General features: G+C 42.2%; 1 protein-coding gene across 2 annotated transcripts in view; it reads right to left on the bottom strand.

Annotated features, from left to right (window-relative positions):
- Window positions 1-15,220, bottom strand: part of PRKX (protein kinase X-linked) — a 1,617,443-nt gene that overhangs the window by 1,552,254 nt on the left and 49,969 nt on the right. The window lies entirely within an intron of this gene.

Genomic DNA, 15,220 nt, shown 5'->3' on the forward strand with positions numbered 1-15,220 from the left:
GACTGTCCAGGAGAATGCTGTACTCGTTTCTTTGTCTTTAATGGTACCTTTGTCTTGACTGTTGTTTTAATGGTAAGTTGTGAAGGTCTGAAAACACCCTCAGAAGCTGGTGCCTGCTCAGCGGCTCCAGACCCACCTGAGGGATTAGTTTCTGTAGGCCCAATACCTTGAGTTTCCAGAGGCCTAGTTGTCTCCACGTAGGAGTCGGAAGCGGCCTGTGGCTCTGAGGTAGCGGGTGTCAGGGGCTGCAAAAGCGCCTCACTGAGAACCGGCGACTGGCCTAGAAGAGGTTTCGTCGGTTTTGGACCTCGGATGTCTGTCTTTATCCTTGTCTTTGCGTTTTTTCGTTATTGAGGTAGTTGGCTGATCCAACAGCATGGTATAATTGAACCTTCGGCCAAAGTAGTGTAAAGCAAAATCAAAACATCTCTTTACAGTGCGTTTGTTGAATCTAGCACAAAACCGACAACTAGTGACGTTGTGATCAGGGCCTAGGCATGGAATACAGTAAGAGTGGAAGTCCTTATGAGGTATTTGCTTCCCACAAGAAATACAATTATTAACTTTTTCTGACATCGGTCTGAGGCAAGAAAAAGGTTTCCCCAATGGGGTACTTAGCTTTATTGAAGACTTCGGATCTGAAATTCGACTTCGAAAATCTCAGGAGTCAGCAGACCGGCACTTGCGAACTGCTTCTGGCACCGCACAGCAAGAAAGACGGAAGAAAATGGCGTTGGATGATTATATATACCCCTGGCGCACTGACATCAGGGAAGAAGCGACAGCAACCGACGCTGGACCAAGACTTTGGAACTCTGGCCGACTGCGGGACCGCCTGACGGCAGGATAACCCAAGTGTGATGACTGCAGCAGTGTAACACGATGAACATCGTGGGAAGCTTTATCGTCAGAGCAGAGCATGCATGGAGCACCAGAGTTCTACAGGTCAACAAAGTCTGAATCTTGCTCCTTAACTAACATGTATATGTATGCATTTAACAGGATACAAATGGGTGATATTTATCACAGCACATTTGATCCAGACAACAGCTGTTCTGTTTATTCACTCTATTTATTTGCATTTGTTGACTGAGAAAGTCAGACTGGGTATTTCCCCTTTTTAATGGAGGCCCTGGAAGAAAAGTTCCACAAATTACGCAGACATTATGGGATTAAAACAAAATTTACAGTAGTAATTACGAATGACTAAGGTATAAAATAAACTATGCATTTATTTAGAGAGAATCATGATATTCTAACTTTAATTGAGTGATACTACTTTAAACTGATCTAAGTGAAAATAGAGGTTACAAGTCATGTTACCTTGTACCTGTTAAGATACTTTATAGCTTTCACTTCTGTCAAGATAATTCATACGATTACTTTCTTCTCATTTAGTAATACTAAGAAGTAAAGCTCCTCACTTCTGATACAAGTACAGTGACAAGTATTTGTAAATGTTGTTTTACTTTACATTATATATTCTACTCGTTTTCAGGTTTCTTCCTAGTGTACATACCGATAGCTCTTTAGTATTAGAGAGCTGGCCATATTGGTAGGAAGAAAATGGGGATGCGGAGTGGGTTTTATTAGTTTAGATGCTGGACAGTAAGCAGCTGGTTCAGTTGATGGGGAGGGAGGTTGACTGCACTCCATGCATGTCATCAATCATTTATCAATACAGTCTAAGCTTCATCAAGCGATTATCATCATCCAACATACAGTACTATTGTTTGAATATCAGCCATCCATATGGCTTAGCTCCAGTCACACAAACAAATTTCACAATGCAAATACAAAATACAGTAAACTCAGTTAAGAGTTCTAGTTGGTTGAGCTCCGTTTAATTTTCATGTGTTGCAATTTGTCCTCTGCCACCCCCACACACAGAAACATACCTTACGTTTTTAGGGTTTTAGAGTTTTAAAAAGAAGATAGGAATGCACTCCCTCTCTCCCCAACCTAAGAACAAGTCAAATCAAACAAGCAGTACAAGGTAGAGTATTAGTCAGGCCCATTTTTAATAGTACCTCTCAACCAGAAACTACAGTTATCCGGCATCTACCAATTCCCATGGGTGCCATTTAACCGGGAGTTTATTGCATACTGAGTCAAGCACCAGAAAAAACACCTATGTAAAAATCAAACGCCTACAAATGAAATTCACCAAAATTAGACAGAAAACTTTAAATACATTCAAAATAAAACCAACATATCAACTAGTCATCTGGAAAGCAACATTAATATTAAAACAAAACACATAAATCTATAAAATTAAAAACATTAACATCAACCTCGTTTTATAGTACTAGAATGCAACAAAACTACATTTAAAGATTAAATTTAACCAAACTACTTTGGAAAACCACTCGTGAGAGCTACCCTTAAAATACATGAACTACATACAGCCCTATTTAGCAGACAAATTAAGCTACTATATCCCGCAGAAATGAATGGGAAAATTGCAATCAAAACTACTCAAGCTCGTGTTAACTCTGAAAGTTGTTTTCCAGTGTTAATATTTTATCAGTATGTAGCGGCACAGAATGCAAAAAAAGAAAGAAAAGAGCAAGACTTAACACTGACATTAAAAGCAGAAGTGGAGTAAAGCAGTACTAGTACTGAAAATGTAAATTCACGTGCTGCTGCCGGTAGCTCAGTATAGCTCTGTAGTAATAACAAGAGTAGTCATTGTGCCAGGCAGAAGAAGCTATCATTTGGACATCCATTGATAGTTTCGGCAAGAATTTTTTGATGTTTTTATGTTTGCTGAAATTGATTTCAGGAGATGACGTGCATCTCAGTAATTGTAATTGATGCCCCTATTAATGTGCACGATACAACTGAGACTACTCTGGAGGCAAAAATAAATTATTTTATTATGCCTTAAAATTAAAACAAACTACCTTTCACAGTGTACCGAACACTAACAATTGTTTTAAACTGCATTTTACTTAATTTACATAAAACCACTATACTCAAGGAGAAAAACACTTTTCATTCCATTTTTATATATTAAAAATACTTTTCCAAATATATTTAAAAAGGAAGATAATTTCCCAAATATATTTAAAAAGGAAGATAATTTCCCAAGTACAAGTCAAACCAAACACAGTATTAGTCAGGCCTATTTTTAATAGTAATTCTCAAGCAACCAGAAACTACAGTTTTATTAAATTTAGTCACAAACATAGTTAAGGTACCATCACGAACAGAGCCAGGTGTTCTAAGCCAGTTTTTTGCTTTCTCCAGCCCTGTATTTATATTCATAAACATAGATCCCAGAAGTGCAAGACCATGCTGCACACTGTGCTTAACATGCTGCCATTCACTATCATGATTCACAGACATGCATCTCAAGCCTGGTACCACTTTCATGAGTTTCCACATCAAAATGTAGTGCTCTTCCAGGTATGATAACGTCTGCAATGCCATTTACATCCACCTGTAATTCTTTTAATAAAAACATCTATACCAACATACATCTATACTGACATATTCTATCACAATTTCACAAAGGACCAGATTTAGAAATGCCTGGAGCAGCAAAAGTTCTACTGTGGATAGATTGGCTGTTCTGATGTAATCTTGGTATGCAGGCCAGAAAGGGGCAAGTCAGCCCAGTACAACAACACAATGTTCTAGAGTAAAGACAACCATGACATCCCTCACGTACACAGCCATGCACTAAACTGGTACTGCACAAATCATACCCTGTCAAAGCAGAACAGGCCACATCATTGCACAAGCCCAAATATACTACCATGAAACAACTTTCACAGATGTTCTAAAGTATGTAACAAAGGCATACACCACCAGTAGTGCCAACATAGACAGTAAGCCTTCTGGTGCTCAACATACACAAGACCACAGCTGGAATATGTGGCCAACACTACAAGTATAGAGAGACAAAATAAAGGAGAAATTGTACAGTGCATATAGTCACAAAAAAGGATTATTCCACTGCCAAAATAGACAATGTTCCCTAAAGATGAGGTGAGAAAGTGGAGTCCCCCTGTGAGCTCTAACTAAACCCATGGATGGGTGTCACGATCCACATGATGTGGACCACGACACTGTTGTAGCAGGCATCACTTTCAGACTACTAATTAAACAACCTGCCACTGACATGAACCTACCAATGGTCTCAGTATTACACACAGGAGCAGCATGCATATGGCTATGCCACGCAAGACGTCCACCCTGTGCACATTGCGCATGATCTGTAATATAGTGACTTGACGTCATGATACACCCTGACTTCTCCATTCCCATGGTGGGGCATTTCTGTCAGTGTGTTGAGAAAGGAAGCATGAACTTGTGTGTGTAAAAAGGGGGGGGGATTCATCCATTCACTAACTCCAACATGACATATAACCACCCTCACATGCTGCAGGCAGCCTACTGTATGCATCCATGCATGTTTATAGTGTTCCACAAATTTCACACTTTGCTGTCCATCCTTGTGCAAGCTGTTGCAGGAAATGCCTAATAGTGGGACAATTATGTGGTAATCCTGTTCTGTGGTACAAGACTATAAAATACTGTCTCATTTACACCGTTTATAACGTACTTACACACCTACTCTCAGCAGCAAATCATTTAGGTAGTAGACACGTATATGTAACCATCTCCATGTTACATATTCAGACTCAACCGATTATGGCATCTTCCAAGATGGATCCTTGTCATCTGTAGAGCAACAGCTATTGGAGACAGCACACAAAGCCCCTCTGTACACTGTCTACTCCACTCTGCTCACGTACGAGGATATACACGCAACATGTGCATACACACAGCACATCGCATCATGTACATACAAATATCAGTTTACTGGGATGTACCTACTGTTAGTCCACAGGTAGAGGCGTGTGGGTGTGACTGTGTATGTGGGGGAGGGTTGTATACAATCCAGTGCATATACTGAGTACACAATCGATTAAGTAGGCTTTCAGGACACCAGTGTGCTCTGTTGTGCCCTGCAAAGGCACACTACAGCCGCTATTAGCCTGCTCCCACAAGACACAGCTATGCAAGGAAAAAACATTATTACGGTATTCCAAACATCTTTACAAGTTAGGCAGGGAGACTCCAAAGAAAATATGAAACAAGATGTAAAGGATAGATGGATACATTCATCATCACGTACACATGTATTTACAGGGACTGAAGTGTAGTAAGCATATAGCAACTGCACAAAGCAATCTACATACCTTTGATACAGTACATACTACTATGAGTTAAAAGGAAACACTAGGGCTTAAGAATGCAGGACAGGACACAGCTAAGAAGGCAACCAATCATGCTGCCAGAAAGGTGCCCATGTATGCTACTCCATCCAAAATGCAGCTCACACAGACCCAGAGAGTAACAAAGGAAACTGGTATGGATACAGGTGCCACATGCAGGAAGCTGTGTTTGACTGTACTACATCCCAAGCAATAGAACAGGAGACCAGCAAAGTAGTACATGCCGATGGAACACAGTTATGTGCAGTAGCACAGGGATTTGGACTGCATCCAAGAAAAGGAGAACCACGGATGTTTAGACAGCAAGGTATGCAGTGACACAAGCAGCAGGTAACAGAGAATAGGTGGCATGATACACTCCAGGGAGACAATGTCAGGGGGCAGACTGATAGAAGTCACTGTAGCTGGACAAACAGGTGGAGGCAAAATGAGTACTGCACCAAAACAGCAAAGGGTTTAAGCTAGACGTAGAAGCAGCATAGAAACCAGCTAGTTGTGCAAAGAGCAGTTGAGCACATGGGCTGAATAGCACAGCATCTCTTCTAAATTCGGTCATGAATGCGGCAGGATGGGCGAGCTGTGCAGCTCACGGAAACAAACTCCACTTACACGGCAGTTGGCACACAGTATCAGTTTCAGAATCCTGGAAAGGGCTGTTCTGGAAGCACAGACATTCTTGTACTCGCTTGTTCTCATGCGCTGGCCTTGACAGTAAGCCCCCTATCTATGAATCTCACTATAAAAAATGCTCCTTTCCCAAACTAATTCTTGTTTTACATCTACCTTTTCAATAGCTACCTTACGTCCTGTAAAACGCGTGTTCCCATCTCACAGTCTAATAACCATTTTACTACTGTTAAGGAGGTGGAAGATTAGGTTATCAGCATTTGCAGACAAAAATTTCCACCTTTTATTTACAGGTTTCATGATGTAGCAAACTGGGTACAAATTACTTCTTTCTAATCATTTCACTATAATTAGTCCAAATGCTAGATTCAAAACACTTACTTGTTGCTGCCAGTGTAAGCGACTGACTCTCGATTTTAGAATCGTGACCCAACAGATGAACTTACCTCAGGTAAATCATTATCGACCGTCTACCCACTTTTCATTTATCATCTTACTACATTTAAATCCTTTTTTTTTTTCCCCCTCACACTTCTGCCATGTGTTACATGTTCAACTTTTTTTTTTTTTTTTTAAACCATGACAACATTGGCATTTCCCACAACTTATATGGTCCGGTGACTTCCATCCCCACATCACTTCCTTATCTACATTCTTTTTGCACTTCTGGTAATCTGGCAAAAATAGTCCACAGACCCACATCATCTGCTATCTTGATTGTTATGCTCCATTTCCCATATAAAAATTCACATTACCTTTGGAAAGCAGCACACTCTGGAACAGCTTACATTTTTCAAATTAAATTTACAACCTCTCAGTTGTAAATCCACATTAATTTTCCTACCCAATTCTACAACTATGAACTACCATAATTTACCTTTAATTTTGTTTAACAGCCCACACTTCAGTCCCCAAATGATGTGGATACTCTACAAAAGAGCCTTACAGAAACAGATGCGTGGTGCCAGAGCCATGGGCTCAAGCTCAATGCCAAGAAATGTATTGTTATCCCCATTGGGAAAAAACATGTATCCATGAATTACCATATAGGTGGCAGTACACTAAACACAGAAAGTGTGATAAGAGACTTAGGGACACAGGTGGACAGTGGTCTCACCTTCGATAACCACATCGCCACAACAGTCAGGAAATCCTTCTATGTGGCACACCTCATCACGAAGGGCTTTTCATCCAGAAAAAAGGAGGTCATTGTCCCACTGTACTCATCCCTCATTAGACCCATTATAGAATACAACGCCCCATTTGGTATGTACCTCTCAAGACCTCTGCAACAACTGGAAAGGCCTCAAATACCTCACTAAAAGAATCACAGGCCTAAAGCAGATGCCCTACGCTGACCGCCTTAAAAAACTCCAGCTATACTCTGTCGTATATCGTCTACTCAGAGGCGATCTCTGCTTAACATACAAGGCCATGTCAAACCCAGAGCTGTTGGACATGCTACACTTAAAGAAATCCCAATCCCTCAGAGCTACACGCTCCTGGGATCTAAACCTTGTCATCACAATAAACAAAACATGCTGGAGGGATAGGTTCCTGACCCAGAGACTCCCCAGACTCTGGAATAGATTGCCCATACAGGTCAAGCAGAGTGCCTCTTTGGACCTCTTCAAGAGGAACCTTGACGATTGGATGGGAGAAAGGAAATTCACCCCAAGGATCACGTCAGTCGCCCTGCTAGACAGGGGTCCAGGAAAGTAAATAATGTGGGAAGAAATAGCCAGGGAATTGTTATGGCTAGGCTTGTATAGGCCCTAGGACTGATAGCCTAGTACCAACCTATGAACTTACCACATTTTAAGTATTAAAAATGCTCATTCGTATAACCTCTATTTTTCCAAAACATCTCCTCTCCTTTCTCTTATTTTTGCTTTCAGCTTTGCACTGAATTAGACATCTTTCCAAGGCCTTCCACTTTTGCATCATCATGTAATGTTACTGCAATTTGTTCCTGCCACAACTGTAAAAGTAAAAGTAATTGTCAGGGCCAGTTTTTAATCCTAAAGAAACTGTTCAAAAAATGCTATTTCTTTTAGTAGATCTTCCTCCCACTGGATTGGTTTTCCTACAACTTGTGGGAATGCTACCTTCCTGATTTATCACAAACTACAATTCTGTTTTTCTCTGCACCACTACTTCTTCCCTGTATATCACACAAGGTTCTGAAGACCATCAGAATCTATATCAGCTTGCTCTTTACAGCGTCCTTCCCCTACAGACACTTTCCATTTACTTTGTAAGTTATTCCACTTTCATGTCCTCAGATGACATCTGTTCAGCAGTGCAAGCTTGTGATTCCATAAAAACTCCTAACCTGAATAAAATGTCATCTGTTACGCCTCACAAGTTGTCTTAAACCATCTGTGCAAACATCCATGCTGTTCTCTTCAGCATTTTTTTCAATTGCAGCTTTCTTTTCTAAATTTAAATGCACCATTCCAAATCACATAATCCAACAGCACAACAGCTGTCTGAACTAGAAATGCCCTCAGTGATGCATTCCCTATAAGAAGGGCAGGAAATTTCTATAGTGCCCTGGCCTGGATCCCTAGTCTGTTCAAATATTACCTCATGTCTCACTTCCAAGTTACAGTCCTACTGGGATCAACAGGTAAAGCAAAAATAAACTAAACAGGGACTTGGGGACTCAGTTCAAACCTATCCCATAAGAAAAACTGCCTGGTCACCTTCCTGACACTTCTCCCCTTCCTGTTTCAAGGAGCAACAAAGAATACAAATCTGTGCGCCCCATTCATCCTGTAATACTAGTATGCTAATACCCAACATCACAAGAAAATTCTCTAATTCAAGGTGAAGACAAAGCACTTTAATTTTTCAATACTACCTTCATTCAAGCAAGTGCTCTAGGACGATCCTTAACATAGCCAGGTTTAGGCCCCCGTGAAACCTGTAGTAACTGGAGGGGGTCCCCAACCACAGCAAGTTCCATTATTTTGATATTTTGTTATATGTTTATCAAACCAACAAAAAACAGAACAGCAATCATGTGTACTTAGTAAACCAAGTGGACAGTAACAACTTTTAGGATGAAAACTCCTAAAGATCGGGCACCACTTCTGCTTTAAAGTTCACAGATAAAACTGTTACTACAACCAGAGGTATTAAGTAGCAGGCTTCATAATTTCATCAAATGTTTTATCACTGACAGCGTCCTTAACTTAAGTCCTGCTAGTGGACATTCTCTTCACTAAAACTATCGTCAGCTTTAGGGACGTAGGATACCTCCCTGCAGGTAGGGCAATCATCCTTAACTATATGGGAGGTCCCACAAACGCTGCAGCTGGTTGCTGGATAATTAGGAAAAACATCATTCATTTTCAGACTACATATTTTACCTTAAACAGTGTTGTGCTTTGACCCTGGTAGTGTAAAAATAGCATCACTGATGAGCAAGGTAAGCATCAGAGACTGGCAAGCCCAGACAGACCAATCTCAGTGCTTACCCGAGAATTTTAAGAAGAGCAGATTCTCCCAATATTCAGAGATGGTTTTCTATTTGAAGGAGTTTTATAAACACTGGCAGGACACCACATACTACAACCTTCAACTTATCTGCTTAAGAACTCTGGGCAAAGACAACACTAATGGCAGAATAAGGGATCAAAGTCAGAAACACTTTCTAAATATTGTAAAAATTCACTTAATGCAAAACACGTTATTCTTTCAACTTTTAAATTTTTTTTTGGACAACAGGAAGTATGAAACTCTACTGGCTGGCATTACTCACCATCTTCAATCCTGAATGATTTACCTACAAAACATTTTTTTCACGAAGGACACAGCAAAAATATGAGGCAAAATCAAGGACATTTTGTGAAGTCAAAGACAGTGACAGGTATGCATTACTCCTGACTACTGCTGAGCAGCAGTCACTGATCTGGTGTGGCAGCACTAGTGCCACACAATGTATACTTATTTGCCAAAATCAGTGTATAAACTAGTATTGCTTTGGCTTATGATTACACGTGCGTGTTTATGTGGTGGGGGTGTCTTTCAGTGCAAGAGCAACAAGACGGCTATAATTTATTTCACTTTCTATCAAACATTACTGCCACAGCCATTAAGCTTGTGCATGAGGGGTGTAATTACAGGGTAAAAGGAACAAGTTGGGCACAATTTCTTTCACTTGCTGTAGTTACAGGGTAAAAGGAACAAGTTGGGCATAATTTCTTTCACTTGCTGTGGTTACAGGGTAAAAGGAACACGTTGGGCATTATTTCTTTCACTTGCTGTCACAAACGTAGACTTCTGCATATAATGGGATGGTTATATTTGGTGGTTCTGCAGGAAGAGGAGGCATGTGAAAGCAACAGATCATTGTCACAGTGGCATCATGAGTAGAACTGCCATTTCCCACGGCTTGGCTCTTGTTGGCTTCTTGGCTGTGGCGTCTGCAAGCCCTCCCTGTCTCTGTGAGAGTCTATGCATGCACTCTGGTTTCCTCCAGCACCTTAAAGTAATGCAATATGTGAAGTGGCATTCCTCCAGTTTCCCTGAAGGTGAACATGCAGTGCGTGTGTAAAAAATATCATTGATTTTTATCTGTGTGTACACACAGTAATGTTGGGCACATACACAACTCTTCTGGGTAACAGTAAAAATGCAGTCAATAAGTAATTATCTTCCAAAAATAAGGCAAAACATACATCACAAAACATTCAGACCTTCTAGGAGTCTGAGTCTACACCCCAGACTGCATAAATGTATTTTGACATGAACTTAGTAATGGCTCCTGCCCTCAAGTGCCACACCCATTTCTAAAACCAACCATAGCTAGAGGCATGTAAAGAAGGTTGATGTAGCTTGTATGTGGGGCCGGGGATTGAGTGATCATAACTTCTTTAATTTTCCTCACAATCAATCTTCAGGGGTGTGCACAGGTCATCATCATAGCTTGTGTTGGGGCTGGGAACAGCATAGCCATGGTTTCCTTTAATTTTCTCACAGACCTAAGAGGTGAGCAAAGAAGGTTGCTACAGCTTGTGTAGGGGCATTGTACTGTCTAGGAGCAGCAAGTTGGAATACATTACTGTGATCATTAATTTTTCACTTTCTTCACAATTACACATCAGGTGAGTATACAGGAGGTTGCCTTTGGGGGCAAGGGTGAGGAGTGTGAAGGCATGGTATGTATATGTATGACTGCAGTTGTGCATGTCCCTTTGAAAAAGAAGTTATGTTCTTACCATAACATTCCATCTGTGTTGTTCATCTTCATTCATTCATTACTGATGGCATCTGTTCTGTCCTCAGAACCGTGGTCGGCCTTATAACAAGCTTGTGCTAGTCAAAAAACTCTCAAGCTAATCTTTACCCATAATGCCCCTCTCTGTTACCTCAGATAGAGTTTGCCCATGATAAAAAATGCACAGGCTTTTTCTGAGCAGGTCCCCTAATGTGGGATTTGGACCAAATCCAGACATCCAGGAGCCTCTTGGAGTTTGAAGGAGGGTGGGAAGTAATGAATGAATGAAGATGAACAACTCAGAATGAACGTTATGGTAAGGACATAACTTCTGTATCTGATGTTGTTGATCTTCATTTATTCCTTTCTGATGGGACAGAGCCATAGCTACTTTATGTCCCAGGTGGCCCTTATGGAAGGATGTTCCGGAGTACCACTGAACTAAAGCATGCTCTCCCCCTAGCAGACTAAATCCAATTTGTAATGAGTGATATGAGAGGTAGGACAAGTTGCAGCTGCAAATATATCATCCACTGAAGCCCTTGAAAAGCTACAGAAGTCGCCATTGATCTGGTGGGGTGTGCTTTGACTTTGATTATGCAATTTCTCAACCACTTAGACAAGGTCACTTTAGAGAGTCCCCCAATTTAGGGCCTGAATAGAAACTGGTCCAATTTACATATTGATTTACTTTTGTCCAAATAAAATCATAACTGTCTATGTATAGCCAGCAAATGAAGGAAATATTCTCCTTTGTTTTGAGTAGTTTTGGGGAAAAAAAGACTGGTAGGTCAATTGTCTGGTTAATTATCAGTTCTGGGATAATTTGGGGCAGGAATGAAGGGTTAGTCCTGAGTGATTCTGTCCTTATGGAAGACCATGTAAGGGCACTTTAGGCACAAGGTCTGAAGCTCGGATATGCATCTTGCTGAGGTGATGGCTGCTAAAAATAGAGATTTCCAGACAAGAACTTTATATCACAAGTGGCAGCAGGTTCGAAAGGTGCACGTATCTGGGATTGCAGTACTAGTGTTAGACTCGAAGGTTCGATCAGTTCTTTGAAAGGTGGTCTGATATGCGAGACTCCTTTCAAGAAGGTTTTACAGAGACAACGCGAGATTAAGGATGTCTTGGAATCCATTATGGTAGTTTGACATAGCACTCAAATGTACTCTAATGGTGAAGGCTGCTGCTCCTGAATGAAGACAACCTGACAAATAATCCAAAACCACACTAACCGGAGCTGAGCAAGGGTCTAAGCTCTCTCTGTCGTGACCAAATAAGGAATCTCTTCCACTTGCCAAGATAGACTTTCTTGGTGGATGGTTTTATAGGAAGCCAGAAGAATGTTACATACCAGGAAGGTAAGGTTCTTCTGCCTGGCAATTGCTGGAAGTGGAGAAACCAAGGTGTCAGCTTGAGACTGGCTATGTTTGGGTGAATCATCCCCTGCAGGTGAGAGTAATTCTGGAGTTGAATCCGGAATCCATGGTTGGCATATTAGGGGAGGCCAAAGGAAGGGAAACCAGATTTGTCAGAGCCAGTACAGTGCAATGAGGATTACTGTGCTACTAAGCCGAAGGGCTTTCTTTAGACATTGAGTGATCAGGGGAAGGGGAGTGAAAGCAAGTTCCGTGGGCCAATCGTGAACTACAGCATCCCTCGGGGACTCCCCCCTGCAGGGAAATTAGGGCAAAGTAGCTGCTGCATTTGTGAGTTGCTGGAGAGGCGAATAAGTTGCAGCAAGGTTGGCCCCAGAAGCTGAAGATCTTTGCCGCTATGGCTGAATTGAGGGACCACTAGTGAGGCAGCAGGATACATCTGCTCAGTTTGTCTGCAATCACGTTGGAATTGCCAAGAATGTGCGTTGCTATCAGAAAGCGGTTGGAAGCTATTGCCCACTGCCAAATTCTCATGGCCTCTCGACACAATGGGTAGGACTTGGGTTCCCCCTTGTTTAGACCACGGACATGTTGTCGGACTGGATAGCAATTGTTCCTGACAGGAGGACAGATTGGAATGCTTGCAATGCTAGAAGCACTGCCCTCAGTTCTAGAACACGGATATGCAGGTTGGCCTCCACAGGTGACCTTGGACAGTCTTTCCCAGAAAATGCCCCCCCCCCCCCAATCGGGGAAGCATCTATGGTCACTGTGGCCTTGGGCAGAAATGTGGAGAAAGGGTGACTCCGTAAGTCTTTTTCTGGCTTCATCCAGCAAGTTAAATCTTGCTTACATCGCTTTGTCATGCGGGTCTGAAAGGACACAAGATGGTGTGAAGGGGACCACTGTGTTAGCAGGAGCCATTGAAAAAGTCTCATGTGTAGCCTCTCTAAGGGAACTATTGTAATTTATGCTGCCATTGATCCTAAACATTGGAGGACAGCCCAAGCTGGAACCTTGTCTTGAGAGAGTATCACCTGGAGTTGGGACCTCAGTATTTCTAATCTGGCAGGAAGACTAGGCAAGACTGGTTATCAAAAGTTGCTCCTATAAATTCTAAGGTTTGAGATGGAGTCAACTTGCATTTCTCCTTGTTTAGAGAGATTCCTAGGTATTTTGCTAGTTTTAGAATGTAGTGCAAGGCTGTAACCAGTATACACTTACTGGGGGCGGTAAGGAGCCAGTCGTCTAAGTACAGAAACACACTGAATCCTTGTAGTCTCAAGTGAGCTGTTACCACAGCCATGCATTTGGTGAACACTCTGGGGGCTGTAGAGAGTACAAAGGACAGCGCCAGGAATTTGTAATGACTGGCTACCAGCCAGATGCGAAGAAATCTTCTGGAGCATTTGTCCATTTTTATCTGGTAATACACATCCTGAAGATCTACCGAGCACATCCAAGAATCTTTTTCCAGGAAGGTCAGGATAGACTGATCTGTGACCATCCAGAATTTTACTTGGTTGCCAAATTTGTTCAGAATGCTGAGATCCAAAATTGGCCTTCAGTCCCCTGTCTTTTTTGGCACCAAAAAGAACCTAAAGTATGGCCCGCACAGTGGTGCAACGGTTAACGTTGTCGCCTCACAGCAAGAGGTTCTCCGGTTCGATTCTCAGCTGGGGTGCCTTCTGTGTGGAGTTTGCATGTTCTTCCTGTGTTCGCGTGGGTTTCCTCCCACATTCCATGCATCTGGAGCATTTCTACCCGGGCCTCCGCTGAAAACAGGCTCTGTGGAACCTAGTCGGACATTCCCGGTCAACAAATGTTAAATAAATAAATAAGTAAAATCCGGATCCTATTTGGTCTGGTGGGACTGCTTGGATGACACTCTGAGACAGCTTTTGTATTTCTTAACTGGGTGGAACATCAGGAATGTGCTTTAATGGCTTTGGACAAACAACGAAGGGTATGTGATAACCTCCAGCTATTACATTCTGCATCCAAAAATCTGTGGTAGTTTACCAGGCATGGTGGTGCAGAGAGAAACGTCCCCACACTGCTTCCAGAGGAAAGCAAATTGGGGCGCTCTTCAGGAGCGCTGGTAAGGCTATTCAGCGAAAAAATCTCTGGACCCCTGATTACACGGACCCCACCCTCTGTCTCTGTAGGGGGAGTCTTCCAGGTGAGCTACCCCCTCTGCCCCAGGCAGTAAACTCACCACATGTTTCTCGGAAAGGACCCTGGGATTTCTTGTGCCACATCTTTCCACTCCTCTGATTCCTAGAGTAAGATCGTTGAGGAGTGGAAAATATTTGCTCACAGAAGACAGGGTCTTACCATCCTTTTCACACCTGGCTAATGTGTCTTTCACTTTTGGGCCAAAAAGGGAAGAAGCTTCCACTGGAGCGGTAAGAAAGGAAGACAAAGGGTCCGCAAAGGCGCATCCAGGCACTACATCTTATGACAATGCCTGAACCAGCAGCTCTAGCTGCCACTTCAGTAGAGTGAGATTAACCTCATGGATGAGCTGGACATAGCTTCCAGGGTTGCAAGCTGTGAGGCAACTTTGTCCCATACCTCATCAAAAACCACTCCTACTAAGGTTCCAGAGAGTTCAGAGATTAGGTCTCTCTGAAGCCTAGTAAAGTGTGCCGAGTAATTCAAGAACCCAATGGCAAAGGTCGATGAGGCAAACACTTGCATCCCTAACCTGTCCACTGCCAGAGACTCCCTGT

Source organism: Protopterus annectens, chromosome 5.part0 (assembly GCF_019279795.1).
Source record: "Protopterus annectens isolate FY-2018-M chromosome 5.part0, PAN1.0, whole genome shotgun sequence".
Classification (NCBI taxonomy): Eukaryota; Metazoa; Chordata; order Ceratodontiformes; family Protopteridae; genus Protopterus; species Protopterus annectens.